This window comes from Zeugodacus cucurbitae, chromosome X, assembly GCF_028554725.1.
Source record: "Zeugodacus cucurbitae isolate PBARC_wt_2022May chromosome X, idZeuCucr1.2, whole genome shotgun sequence".
NCBI lineage: Eukaryota > Metazoa > Arthropoda > Insecta > Diptera > Tephritidae > Zeugodacus > Zeugodacus cucurbitae.
Window position 1 is genome coordinate 24,598,598 of NC_071672.1, and position 12,585 is coordinate 24,611,182.

The 12,585-nt window shown below is 29.3% G+C and overlaps 3 pseudogenes; 1 reads left to right on the forward strand and 2 right to left on the reverse strand.

Moving 5' to 3' along the window:
* Positions 1–3,182: 3,182 nt before the first annotated feature.
* On the forward strand, positions 3,183–4,019 carry LOC128923148 (NADH-ubiquinone oxidoreductase chain 5-like; annotated as a pseudogene).
* A 2,821-nt stretch (positions 4,020–6,840) lies between these two features.
* LOC128923147 (cytochrome c oxidase subunit 1-like) lies at positions 6,841–10,624 on the reverse strand (annotated as a pseudogene).
* On the reverse strand, positions 7,474–12,533 carry LOC128923022 (NADH-ubiquinone oxidoreductase chain 2-like; annotated as a pseudogene).
* Positions 12,534–12,585: the final 52 nt, after the last annotated feature.

The window sequence follows — 12,585 nt, forward strand, 5'->3', positions numbered from 1 at the left end:
AGACAAGACAAGACAATAATAACTGTGGCCCCTCAGAATGATATTTGTCCTCAAGGTAAGACATACCCTATAAAGGCTGTTGCTATTACTAATAATAGAATTAGTACTCCTACTAATCAAGTAGGTGTGAATAAATAGGATCCGTAATAAATACCTCGTCCAACGTGTAGGTAGATACAAATAAAGAAAAATGATGCTCCATTAGCATGAAGGGTTCGTAATAATCAACCATAATTTACATCACGACAAATGTGGTTTACTCTATTGAAAGCTAAATTAATATCAGCTGTATAATGTATAGCTAAGAATAATCCTGTTATAATTTGAATAATTAAACATAATCCTAGTAGGGAGCCGAAATTTCATCAAGCTGAAATATTTACAGGAGCTGGTAGATCTACTAAAGCATTATTTGCAATTTTAAATAAGGGGTGTTGGGTTCGTAAAGGTTTGTTCATTAGTTTATTGGCCGAAGAGGACCATAAAATAATTTAGTAATTTTTACTACAGCAATTAAAGTAACTAAAAGGTAGTTTATTAATAGAATGGTGATTATATTTGTGGGGAAGTTATATAGTTTATGTAGATTTAGAGCGTTTTCTGGAAGAATACTTTTTATTTGGTTAAACGGTTGTATTTCTAGATTTTGTATAAAGCATGTTGTTGATGATTTATCTATAAATACGGAGATTAGTATAAGAGTTGCTGTAGCTATTACACAAATAGTAGTTAATTTTATAGATAAAGAAAATATTTCGTTTGAAGCTAGAGAGGTTACATAAATAAATAAAACTAGTATTCCTCCCAGGAAGATTAGAAATAGAATATAAGAAAATCAAAATCTTTTTGCTATTAATCCTGTTAATAAACAAATTTGTAAAGTTTGGATTAATAATATTAACCCTATAGCTAAAGGATGGTTTATTTGAATAAAAATAAGTCTTGAAATTAATGTAGATGTGTATAAAAATAGTTGTATAATATCAGGAGGTAGTTTAATTAAAATATTAATTTTGGGGATTAATGATAAAGTAATTTCTTTTCTCTTGAAGTTTTAAAAGACTTAATCTTATTTTTGGTTTACAAGACCAATGTTTTTATTAAACTATTAAAACTAATGTTAATAAGTTTATATTGAGGGCTACCTTGTTTTTTGTTTTTAATAGGGATTTTTGTTTTTGTCTCTAATCGTAAGCATTTATTATCAATACTTTTGAGTTTAGAGTATATTGTACTAAATTTATTTTTTCTTTTATTTATTTTTTTAAATTTGATAGATTATAGAAGATTTTTTAGTATAATATTTTTGACCTTTAGAGTGTGCGAAGGTGCTTTAGGTCTTTCTATTTTAGTTTCTATAATTCGTACTCATGGAAATGATTATTTTCAATCATTTAATATTTTACAATGTTAAAATTAATTTTTATAATACTTTTTATTAGTCCTATTTGTTTTATTAACGGTTTGTTTTGAATGGTACAAAATTTATTATTTGTTGTTACTTTTATTTTCATTATATTAAATTATTGTACTAATTATTTTGTAAATATTTCTTATTTTTTAGGATTTGATGTAATTTCTTATGGATTAATTTTATTAAGTTTTTGAATTTGTACATTAATGTTGACAGCTAGTGAGTCTGTTAATAAATATAATAATTATAAAAGATTATTTTTGTTTAATGTATTAATTTTATTGATTTTTTTAGTTTTGACTTTTAGAAGTATAAATTTATTTATATTTTATTTATTTTTTGAAAGTAGTTTAATTCCTACTTTATTTTTAATTTTAGGATGAGGATATCAACCAGAACGTTTACAGGCTGGTGTTTATTTATTATTTTACACTTTATTAGTTTCTTTACCTATATTGGTTGGGATTTTTTATTTATATAATACTTTAAATACTATAAACTTTTATTTATTGGGTAATTATATATTTAATTATGATTTGTTGTATTTAAGTTTAATTTTAGCCTTTTTAGTTAAGATACCAATATTTTTGGTTCATTTATGGCTACCTAAAGCTCATGTAGAGGCTCCAGTTTCAGGATCAATAATTTTAGCCGGCATTATATTGAAGTTAGGAGGATACGGGTTATTACGAGTGTTTTCTTTTATACAAATGAGAGGCATTAAATATAATTATATTTGAGTTAGTATTAGATTAGTAGGGGGGGTATTGATTAGTTTGGTTTGTTAACGTCAAACTGATTTAAAGGCTCTTATTGCTTATTCTTCTGTAGCTCATATAGGTATTGTATTAGGGGGTCTTATAACTTTAACTTATTGAGGTCTTTGCGGATCTTATACTTTGATAATTGCTCATGGGTTATGTTCTTCAGGGTTGTTTTGTTTAGCCAATATTACTTATGAACGGTTAGGGAGTCGAAGTTTATTAATTAATAAGGGGTTATTAAATTTTATACCTTCTATAACATTATGGTGATTTTTACTAAGAGCTTGTAACATAGCGGCCCCTCCTTCGTTGAATTTATTAGGTGAAATTTCTTTATTGAATAGAACTGTTAGTTGATCTTGAGTTACTATAATTTCTTTATCTTTACTATCTTTTTTTAGAGCTGCATATACATTATATTTATATGCTTATAGTCAACATGGTAAGGTATTTTCTGGCGTATATTCATTTAGAGGGGGTAAGATTCGGGAATATTTGCTATTATTTCTTCATTGGTTTCCTTTAAATTTATTAATTTTAAAGAGAGATATTTGTTTATTTTGACTTTAATTAATCTAAATAGTTTATTTAAAATATTGATTTGTGGTGTCAATGATATGAGTTAGTCATTTTAGATCGTGAAATATTTATCAATTTGTAGAATTAGATTTTTGGTTTTAATTTCTATTAGAATCAATTTTTTTTTGTCTAGTTTGTTATTTTTAATAAATGATTATACTATCTTTTTGGAGTGAGAAGTTGTAAGTTTAAATTCAGCTAGAATTGTAATAACCTTTTTATTTGATTGAATAAGTTTATTATTTATATCTTTTGTTCTATTAATTGCTTCTTTAGTTATTTATTATAGAAAGGAGTATATGAGAGGTGATTTAAATATTAATCGTTTTATTATATTAGTTCTTATATTCGTTATATCTATAATGTTATTAATTATTAGTCCAAATTTGATTAGAATTTTATTAGGGTGAGATGGGTTAGGATTAGTATCTTATTGTTTAGTTATTTATTTTAAAAATGTTAAGTCATATAATGCTGGCATATTAACAGCTTTATCCAATCGGATTGGGGATGTCGCATTTTTATTAGCTATTGCTTGAATGTTAAATTACGGGAGTTGAAACTATATTTTTTATTTAGAAGTTATGAAAAATAGAGTAGAAATGGAAATTATTGGGGCTTTGATTATATTAGCTGCTATAACTAAGAGTGCTCAGATTCCATTTTCATCTTGATTACCTGCTGCTATAGCGGCTCCTACACCAGTTTCTGCTTTAGTTCATTCTTCTACTTTGGTGACTGCTGGGGTTTATTTATTAATTCGATTTAATATTTTGTTGAGAGGTAGATGATTAGGGGATTTATTATTATTATTATCTGGTTTGACTATATTTATAGCTGGATTGGGGGCTAATTTTGAATTTGACCTAAAAAAGATTATTGCCCTATCTACTTTAAGACAATTAGGATTAATAATAAGAATTTTATCTATAGGATTTTATAAATTAGCTTTTTTTCATCTGTTAACTCATGCTTTATTTAAGGCTCTTTTATTTATATGTGCTGGAGCTATTATTCATAATATGAATAATTCTCAAGATATTCGTTTGATAGGAGGACTTGGTATTTATATACCATTAACATCTGGTTGTTTTAATGTTGCTAATTTAGCGTTGTGTGGTATGCCTTTTTTAGCTGGGTTTTATTCTAAGGACATAATTCTTGAGATTGTTTCTTTAAGTTATATTAATATATTTTCTTTCTTCTACTTTGGTGACTGCTGGGGTTTATTTATTAATTCGATTTAATATTTTGTTGAGAGGTACATGATTAGGGGATTTATTATTATTATTATCTGGTTTGACTATATTTATAGCTGGATTGGGGGCTAATTTTGAATTTGACCTAAAAAAGATTATTGCCCTATCTACTTTAAGACAATTAGGATTAATAATAAGAATTTTATCTATAGGATTTTATAAATTAGCTTTTTTTCATCTGTTAACTCATGCTTTATTTAAGGCTCTTTTATTTATATGTGCTGGAGCTATTATTCATAATATGAATAATTCTCAAGATATTCGTTTGATAGGAGGACTTGGTATTTATATACCATTAACATCTGGTTGTTTTAATGTTGCTAATTTAGCGTTGTGTGGTATGCCTTTTTTAGCTGGGTTTTATTCTAAGGACATAATTCTTGAGATTGTTTCTTTAAGTTATATTAATATATTTTCTTTCTTTTTATATTTTTTTTCTACTGGTTTAACTGTTTGCTATTCTTTTCGATTGGTCTATTATTCAATAACAGGTGAATTAATTTGTGGTTCTTTAAATATGTTAAGAGATGAGGGATGAATTATGCTTCGTGGGATGAGAGGTTTACTAGTAATGAGAATTGTGGGAGGTAGTATGTTAAGTTGATTGATTTTTCCTACACCATATAACGGGTGATTTTTTTGAGGTTAGGATTTTCATGCATTAGTATTTGACAGATCACGTGGGATTTCAGACATGGTGTCAAAGAGAAAGATGCTCAGTATGCTTTGACATTTCATCATGAATAGACTTACTAACGAGCAACGCTTGCAAATCATTGAATTTTATTACCAATATCAGTGTTCGGTTCGAAATGTTTTTTATCGACAAATTTTGTTCAGCGATGAGGCTCATTTCTGGTTGAATGGCTACGTAAATAAGCAAAATTGCCGCATTTGGGGTGAAGAGCAACCAGAAGCCGTTGAAGAACTGCCCATGCATCCCGAAAAATGCACTGTTTGGTGTGGTTTGTACGCTGGTGGAATCATTGGACCGTATTTTTTCAAAGATGCTGTTGGACGCAACGTTACGGTGAATGGCGATCGCTATCGTTCGATGCTAACAAACTTTTTGTTGCCAAAAATGGAAGAACTGAACTTGGTTGACATGTGGTTTCAACAAGATGGCGCTACATGCCACACAGCTCGCGATTCTATGGCCATTTTGAGGGAAAACTTCGGAGAACAATTCATCTCAAGAAATGGACCCGTAAGTTGGCCACCAAGATCATGCGATTTAACGCCTTTAGACTATTTTTTGTGGGGCTACGTCAAGTCTAAAGTCTACAGAAATAAGCCAGCAACTATTCCAGCTTTGGAAGACAACATTTCCGAAGAAATTCGGGCTATTCCGGCCGAAATGCTCGAAAAAGTTGCCCAAAATTGGACTTTCCGAATGGACCACCTAAGACGCAGCCGCGGTCAACATTTAAATGAAATTATCTTCAAAAAGTAAATGTCATGAACCAATCTAACGTTTCAAATAAAGAACCGATGAGATTTTGCAAATTTTATGCGTTTTTTTTTTTAAAAAGTTATCAAGCTCTTAAAAAATCACCCTTTATAATTTGTTTGCCTAGTTATTTGAAGTTGTTAACTTTGTTTGTTTGTATTGTGGGAGGTGTATTAGGCTATTTAATTTCAAATGTTTCTTTATTTTATTTTAATAAATCTTTAAGTAATTATGTTAGCAGTTATTTTTTTGGTTCTATATGATTTATACCTTATATCTCTACTTATGGGATTATTAACTATCCCTTGATTTTAGGAGGAAGAGTATGTAAATCTTTTGATCAGGGTTGATCAGAATTTTTAGGGGGTCAAAATTTATATAACGAATTAGGGAAATATTCTCAACATATATTTGTTATACACAATAATAACTTGAAGATTTATCTTTTATTATTTGTTTTATGAATTACTTTCTTGTTTTCTTTCTTTTTAATATTTTATTCAAATAGCTTAAATGTAGAGCATAACACTGAAGATGTTAGGGTAATTATGTAATTTTTGGATATAGTGAATTAGTTTTAGTAATTTATAAAAATAGTAAAATTTTGTTTTTACAATGAAAATGTAATGTTTTTGCTAAACTATATAAACAGAAGTACAAATGGAGTTTAACCATTAAACGATAAAAGTTAGCAGCTTTTTCTTGAACGTCATACTTCCTTAATTGGAGAATAACCTCAATTCTATCATTAACAGTGATAAGCCTCTTTTTGGCTTCAATTAAAAAGATTTAGTAAATAATTAATTTTATACATTTAGAGAATAAGGGTATTAAATACCTAAGATTAGGTCGAAACTAATTGCAATAAATCGCTTCATATTCTGTTTAAGGTAGATTGAGAATATCAATACTTTTTGAATGCAAATCAAATGTTATAATTAACTACAACCCTAGGTTTAGTTTGATCAGTTTAATATTCCTTGATTCCATTCATGATATAATCCAATAATTAGAATAATAATGAAAATAATTGAGGTAATTGTTCATATGAAGATGTCTGAAGTAGAGATAATTAGAACTATAGGTAAAATAAGAGCAATTTCTACATCGAAAATTAGAAAAATAATAGTGATTAGGAAGAATCGAAGTGAGAAAGGTAGGCGTGAAGATGACTTTGGATCAAACCCACATTCAAATGGAGAACATTTTTCTCGGTCTGTAAGAGCTTTTTTTGAAAGTACTGAAGCTAAAATTATTACAATTCTGGTGATTGTTATTAGAATTAACCCTATAATAATGATTGAAAAGATTATCTATACTACTGATTAGTAGACCTTATGATTGGAAGTCAAATATACTTATATACTATACAGATAATTAATTAACCTCCTCATCAATAAATTGAGATATAGAGGAATAATCATACAATATCAACGAAATGTCAGTATCATGCGGCTGCTTCAAATCCGAAATGATGAGTTTTAGAAAAATGATTATTTAAATGTCGGATTAAACAGACTAAAAGGAAAGTTGTTCCAATTAATACGTGAATTCCATGGAAGCCTGTTGCTATAAAGAATGTAGAACCGTAAACTGAATCTGCAATAGTAAAAGGTGCTTCGATGTATTCATAGGCTTGTAGGATAGTGAAGTAAACCCCTAATAAAACTGTAAAAAATAATCCTTGTGTGGCTTGAGAATGATTACCCTCTATTAATCTATGGTGAGCTCAAGTTACTGTAACTCCAGATGATAAAAGAATTGCTGTATTTAACAAAGGAATTTGGAATGGATTGAATGGTTGAATACCAGCAGGGGGTCATGAAGCACCTAATTCGATGGCAGGTGATAGTCTGCTATGGAAAAATGCTCAAAAGAAGGATACAAAGAATAAGACTTCTGATAAAATAAATAAAATTATTCCTCATCGAAGGCCTAATGTAACTGGTAGGGTATGTAATCCTTGAAATGTTCCTTCTCGTGAGACGTCTCGTCATCATTGATAGACTGTTAGGATAGTAATTACATTTCCTAATAGAAATAGCGAAATGTCGTATTGGTGGAATCATTTAACTAAACCTGATACTGATGTTATAGCTCCGATAGCTCCTGTTAAAGGTCATGGGCTATAATCTACTAAATGGAATGGGTGATTTGAGTGTGTTGACATTAATTTACTTCACTAGAGTATAAAGTACTTAAAACAGCAAATACATATGACTGAATAATAGCTACAGCTGATTCAAGTACTAATAAAGCAATTTGTCCAATTAATAAAAGGGATACAATAATGTAAGATAACGAAGGGCCAGTATTTCCCAATAGGGTTAATAATAAGTGTCCTGCGATTATATTAGCCGCTAGTCGAACAGCTAAAGTTCTTGGCCGAATAATATTACTAATAGTTTCAATACATACCATGAATGGTATTAGTACTGCTGGAGTTCCTTGGGGCACTAAATGGGCAAATATGTGTTGAGTGTGGTTAATTCATCCATATAATATAAAACATAATCATAGAGGAAGAGCCAAGGTAAGGGTCAATGTTAAATGACTTGTACTTGTGAAGATATAAGGGAATAAACCTATAAAATTATTAAATAGAATTAGAGAAAATAATGAAACGAAAATGAAGGTTGAACCTGAATGACTTGAGGGACCTAATAAGGTTTTGAATTCCTTATGTAGTGTTAGTAAAATAGAATTTCAAAAAATATGTCATCGTGATGGTATTAATCAGTAAGCTGATGGGATTAACAATAATCCTAGGAATGTTCTTATTCAATTTAATGATAAATTGAAAATGCTTGATGAGGGATCGAATACAGAGAATAAATTTGTTATCATTTTCAGTTAAGGGATGTAGATGAATACTTCTTTGAGATTTGAGATTTAGGGGTTTGTGGAAGTACAGAATAATAATTTATTATACTAAACAAAATAAAAGTAATTGAGAAGATAATAAATAAACTTAATCAACCGATAGGAGCTATTTGTGGAATTAAAAAATACTAATTAATTCAGTAATTTCAGTTTGACACACTAATGTTATATTTTAACTAATTTTTTTTCATTAGAAGTAAGTGCTAATTTACTATAAAATGGTTTAAGAGACCAGTACTTGCTTTCAGTCATCTAATGATAAATTATGAGTTAGCTCTGTTAGTAACTCATTTAATAAAATGATTAACAGGGATTCTTTCGATTACAATAGGTATAAAACTGTGATTAGCTCCGCAAATTTCAGAACATTGACCATAGAATAAACCTGGGCGGTTTATTAAAAAATTAGTTTGGTTTAATCGGCCCGGGGTTCCATCAACTTTTACTCCTAACGATGGAATTGTTCAAGAGTGGATTACATCTGCGGCTGTCACTAAAATTCGAATTTGTGAATTTATAGGTAAAACTACTCGGTTATCTACGTCTAATAAACGAAATCCGTCTGTAGCTAATTTATTAGTAGGGATTATATATGAGTCAAATTCTACATTTATGAAATCTGAATATTCGTAACTTCAGTATCATTGGTGTCCGATAGCCTTTAAAGTTACTGAAGGTTCATTAATTTCATCCAATAAGTAAAGTAGGCGTAGAGAGGGGAAAGCAATAAATAGCAGAACAATTGCTGGAAGAATAGTTCAAATTATTTCAATGGTTTGACCGTGAAGGAGGTTTCGGTTTGTGTAAGTATTGAAGAACAATATAAATATTAAATAACCTACAAGAGTTGTAATTATTACTAAAATTATAAGAGCATGATCATGAAAAAATGTAAGTTGTTCTATAAGAGGAGAGGCACTATCTTGAAGGCCAAGGGCAGCTCATGTTGTCATTAGTTTCTAATAAAAGTAAAATACTTTATATATGGAGCTTAAATCCATTGCACTAATCTGCCATATTAGAAATTAGTTAAAAGAGGTAATTCTGAATAACTATGTTCAGCAGGTGGTGTATTTTGAAGTCATTCAATTGAAGAACTAAGTTGCATTGGGTAAATTACTTGACGTTGAGTAACTAATCTTTCTCAAATAATAAATAAGAAGAAAAGAATTCCTAGTAAAGAAATTGATGAACCAATTGTAGAAACTACATTTCATGTTGTGTAAGCATCTGGGTAGTCGGAGTAACGTCGAGGTATTCCTGCTAATCCTAAGAAGTGTTGAGGGAAGAAAGTTAAGTTTACACCAATAAATATAATAATAAATTGACTTTTTAATCACTTAGGGTTTAAAACTAATCCAGTAAATAATGGATATCAGTGTACAAATCCAGCTATAATAGCAAATACTGCTCCTATTGATAAAACATAATGGAAATGAGCTACTACGTAGTAAGTGTCATGAAGAATAATATCAACAGAAGAGTTGGCTAATACTACTCCAGTTAGTCCCCCAACTGTGAATAAAAATACAAAACCTAAAGCTCATAATATAGCTGGGGAATAATTTAATTGTGTTCCATGAAGAGTGGCTAGTCATCTGAAAATTTTAATTCCAGTAGGAACAGCAATAATTATTGTAGCTGAAGTGAAGTAAGCTCGAGTATCAACATCTATACCTACTGTAAATATATGATGGGCTCATACGATAAATCCAAGTAATCCAATTGCTATTATAGCGTAAATTATACCTAAGGAACCAAATGTTTCCCTTTTACCCGATTCTTGTCTAATAATATGAGAAATTATACCGAATCCTGGTAAAATTAAAATATAAACTTCAGGGTGTCCAAAGAATCAAAACAAATGTTGGTATAAAATAGGGTCTCCACCACCAGCTGGGTCGAAGAAAGAGGTGTTTAAGTTTCGGTCTGTTAAAAGTATAGTAATAGCTCCGGCTAATACAGGTAGAGATAGAAGTAAAAGAAGAGCTGTCAATACTACGGCTCAAACGAATAAAGGTATCCGGTCAAATGTGATTCCTGTTGATCGCATATTAATTACTGTAGTAATGAAATTTACGGCTCCTAAAATTGATGAAATACCAGCTAAATGCAGAGAAAAAATAGCTAAATCAACTGAGGCCCCACCATGAGGGATAATTGATGAAAGGGGAGGATAAACAGTTCAACCTGTACCAGCTCCGTTTTCTACTATACTGCTCACTAAAAGTAATGTAAGAGAGGGAGGTAATAATCAATATCTTATATTATTCATTCGAGGGAATGCTATATCTGGCGCTCCTAGTATTAGGGGTACTAGTCAATTTCCAAATCCTCCAATTATAATAGGTATTACTATGAAAAAAATCATAACAAATGCATGAGCTGTTACGATGACATTATAGATTTGATCATCTCCGATTAAAGCTCCTGGGTGACCCAGTTCTGCCCGGACTAAGATTCTAAGAGATGTTCCTACTATACCTGCTCAAGCTCCGAAAATAAAATATAATGTTCCGATATCTTTATGGTTCGTTGAAAATAGCCATTGTCGCGATTAAATGGCTGAAGTTTAGGCAATAGACTGTAAATCTATTTATAAGAATTTATTCTTTTTAATCAAGGCTTTATAGTCAATAATGACATTAGACTGCAATTCTAAAGGAGTAAAAACTTACTAAGGCTTAAAAGACTATACTTATATTTATAGCTTTGAAGGCTATTAGTTTATTTAACTTAAAGCCTTATTCTATAAATTTACAAGAATAGGTAGACTAGGGAAACTAGTACTAATCTAAATGTAGAGATGAAAGATAAAACAAGTATAGTTTTAAAAGAAAAATTGTTGATGAATATATTTACCGTTCAATTATTTTCGTAGTAGTTTAGTATAAAAGCTGCAAAACATAGTCGTAGATAAAAAAATAATGTAATTAAAGTTATTACAGTTATGATGGTTACTAAAATGTATTGTCTTTTTAGAACTAATATCTGAATAACCAACCATTTAGGTAGAAACCCAATGAATGGGGGTAGTCCACCTAAGGATAGAAGATTAAGAAATAATATAAATTTTAAAATTTTTGATCTAAAAAATGAATCGAATAGTTGATTGATGTGGAATATTTTAAAATTGTTGAATATGAAGGTTAGACTGAAGGATAAAAATGAATAAAATGAAAAATAAATTAATCATATCGATTCACTAGTTTGCATAGCCGCTAATATTCAACCTAGGTGGTTGATAGAGGAGAAGGCTATTAACTTTCGTAAGGAAGTTTGATTTAATCCTCCTAAAGATCCTACAATGGTTGATGTAAAGATTACTAAAAGAATAAAATTGTTTGGCGAAATGTAGGAGATTAATATAAGAGGGGCAATTTTTTGTCAGGTTATTAAAGTTAAAGCGTTTATTCACGATAAGCCTTCTATAACATTTGGAAATCAGAAATGAAAGGGGGCTGCCCCTCTTTTTAATAATAGTGATGATGTAATAATTAAGTCATTATATAAAGAATTTTCTTGTGTGACAGGAAAATTGTTTAAGTATCTCATTATAATAGCAAATAATAATACTGCTGAGGCTAAGGCTTGAGTTAGGAAATACTTAAGAGAGGCTTCTGTAGATATTAAATTATTACTATTTATTAGGGGGATAAAAGATAATAAATTAATTTCTAGACCTATTCAAGCTCCCAATCAAGAATTAGATGATACTGTGATTATTGTACCTGTAATTAAGATAAAGAAGAATATAATTTTAGCTGAATTATTAAAAATTAAAAAGAAAAGGATTAGGACCTTTATAAATGGGGTATGAACCCAGTAGCTTGATTAGCTTATCTTTTTATAATTGATATATTTTGGTGTATGATGCACAAAAGTTTTTGATACTTTTAGAAATAGTTTAATTCTATTAAATATAATGAATGTAATATTATTACATAATTTACCCTATCAAGGTAACCCTTTTCGTCAGGCAATTCATTCAATGAAAACAGCTTATTTCATTTATAATAGGCTGTTTTCATCTAATTTTTTTTTTTTTTTTTCTATAGTTAATTTTAATTAAGTTAGATAAAATAATTACATTTAAATTAATTTTATCTAAATAAGTTAAATTAGTAAACTTATTTAAATTGTATTTTTTACTAGTAGTTAACAGTAAATTCCAATATAGACATTTCCGAGAGTTAAAAGTACAACTCATAGATAAATAGATAGATGAATGACATG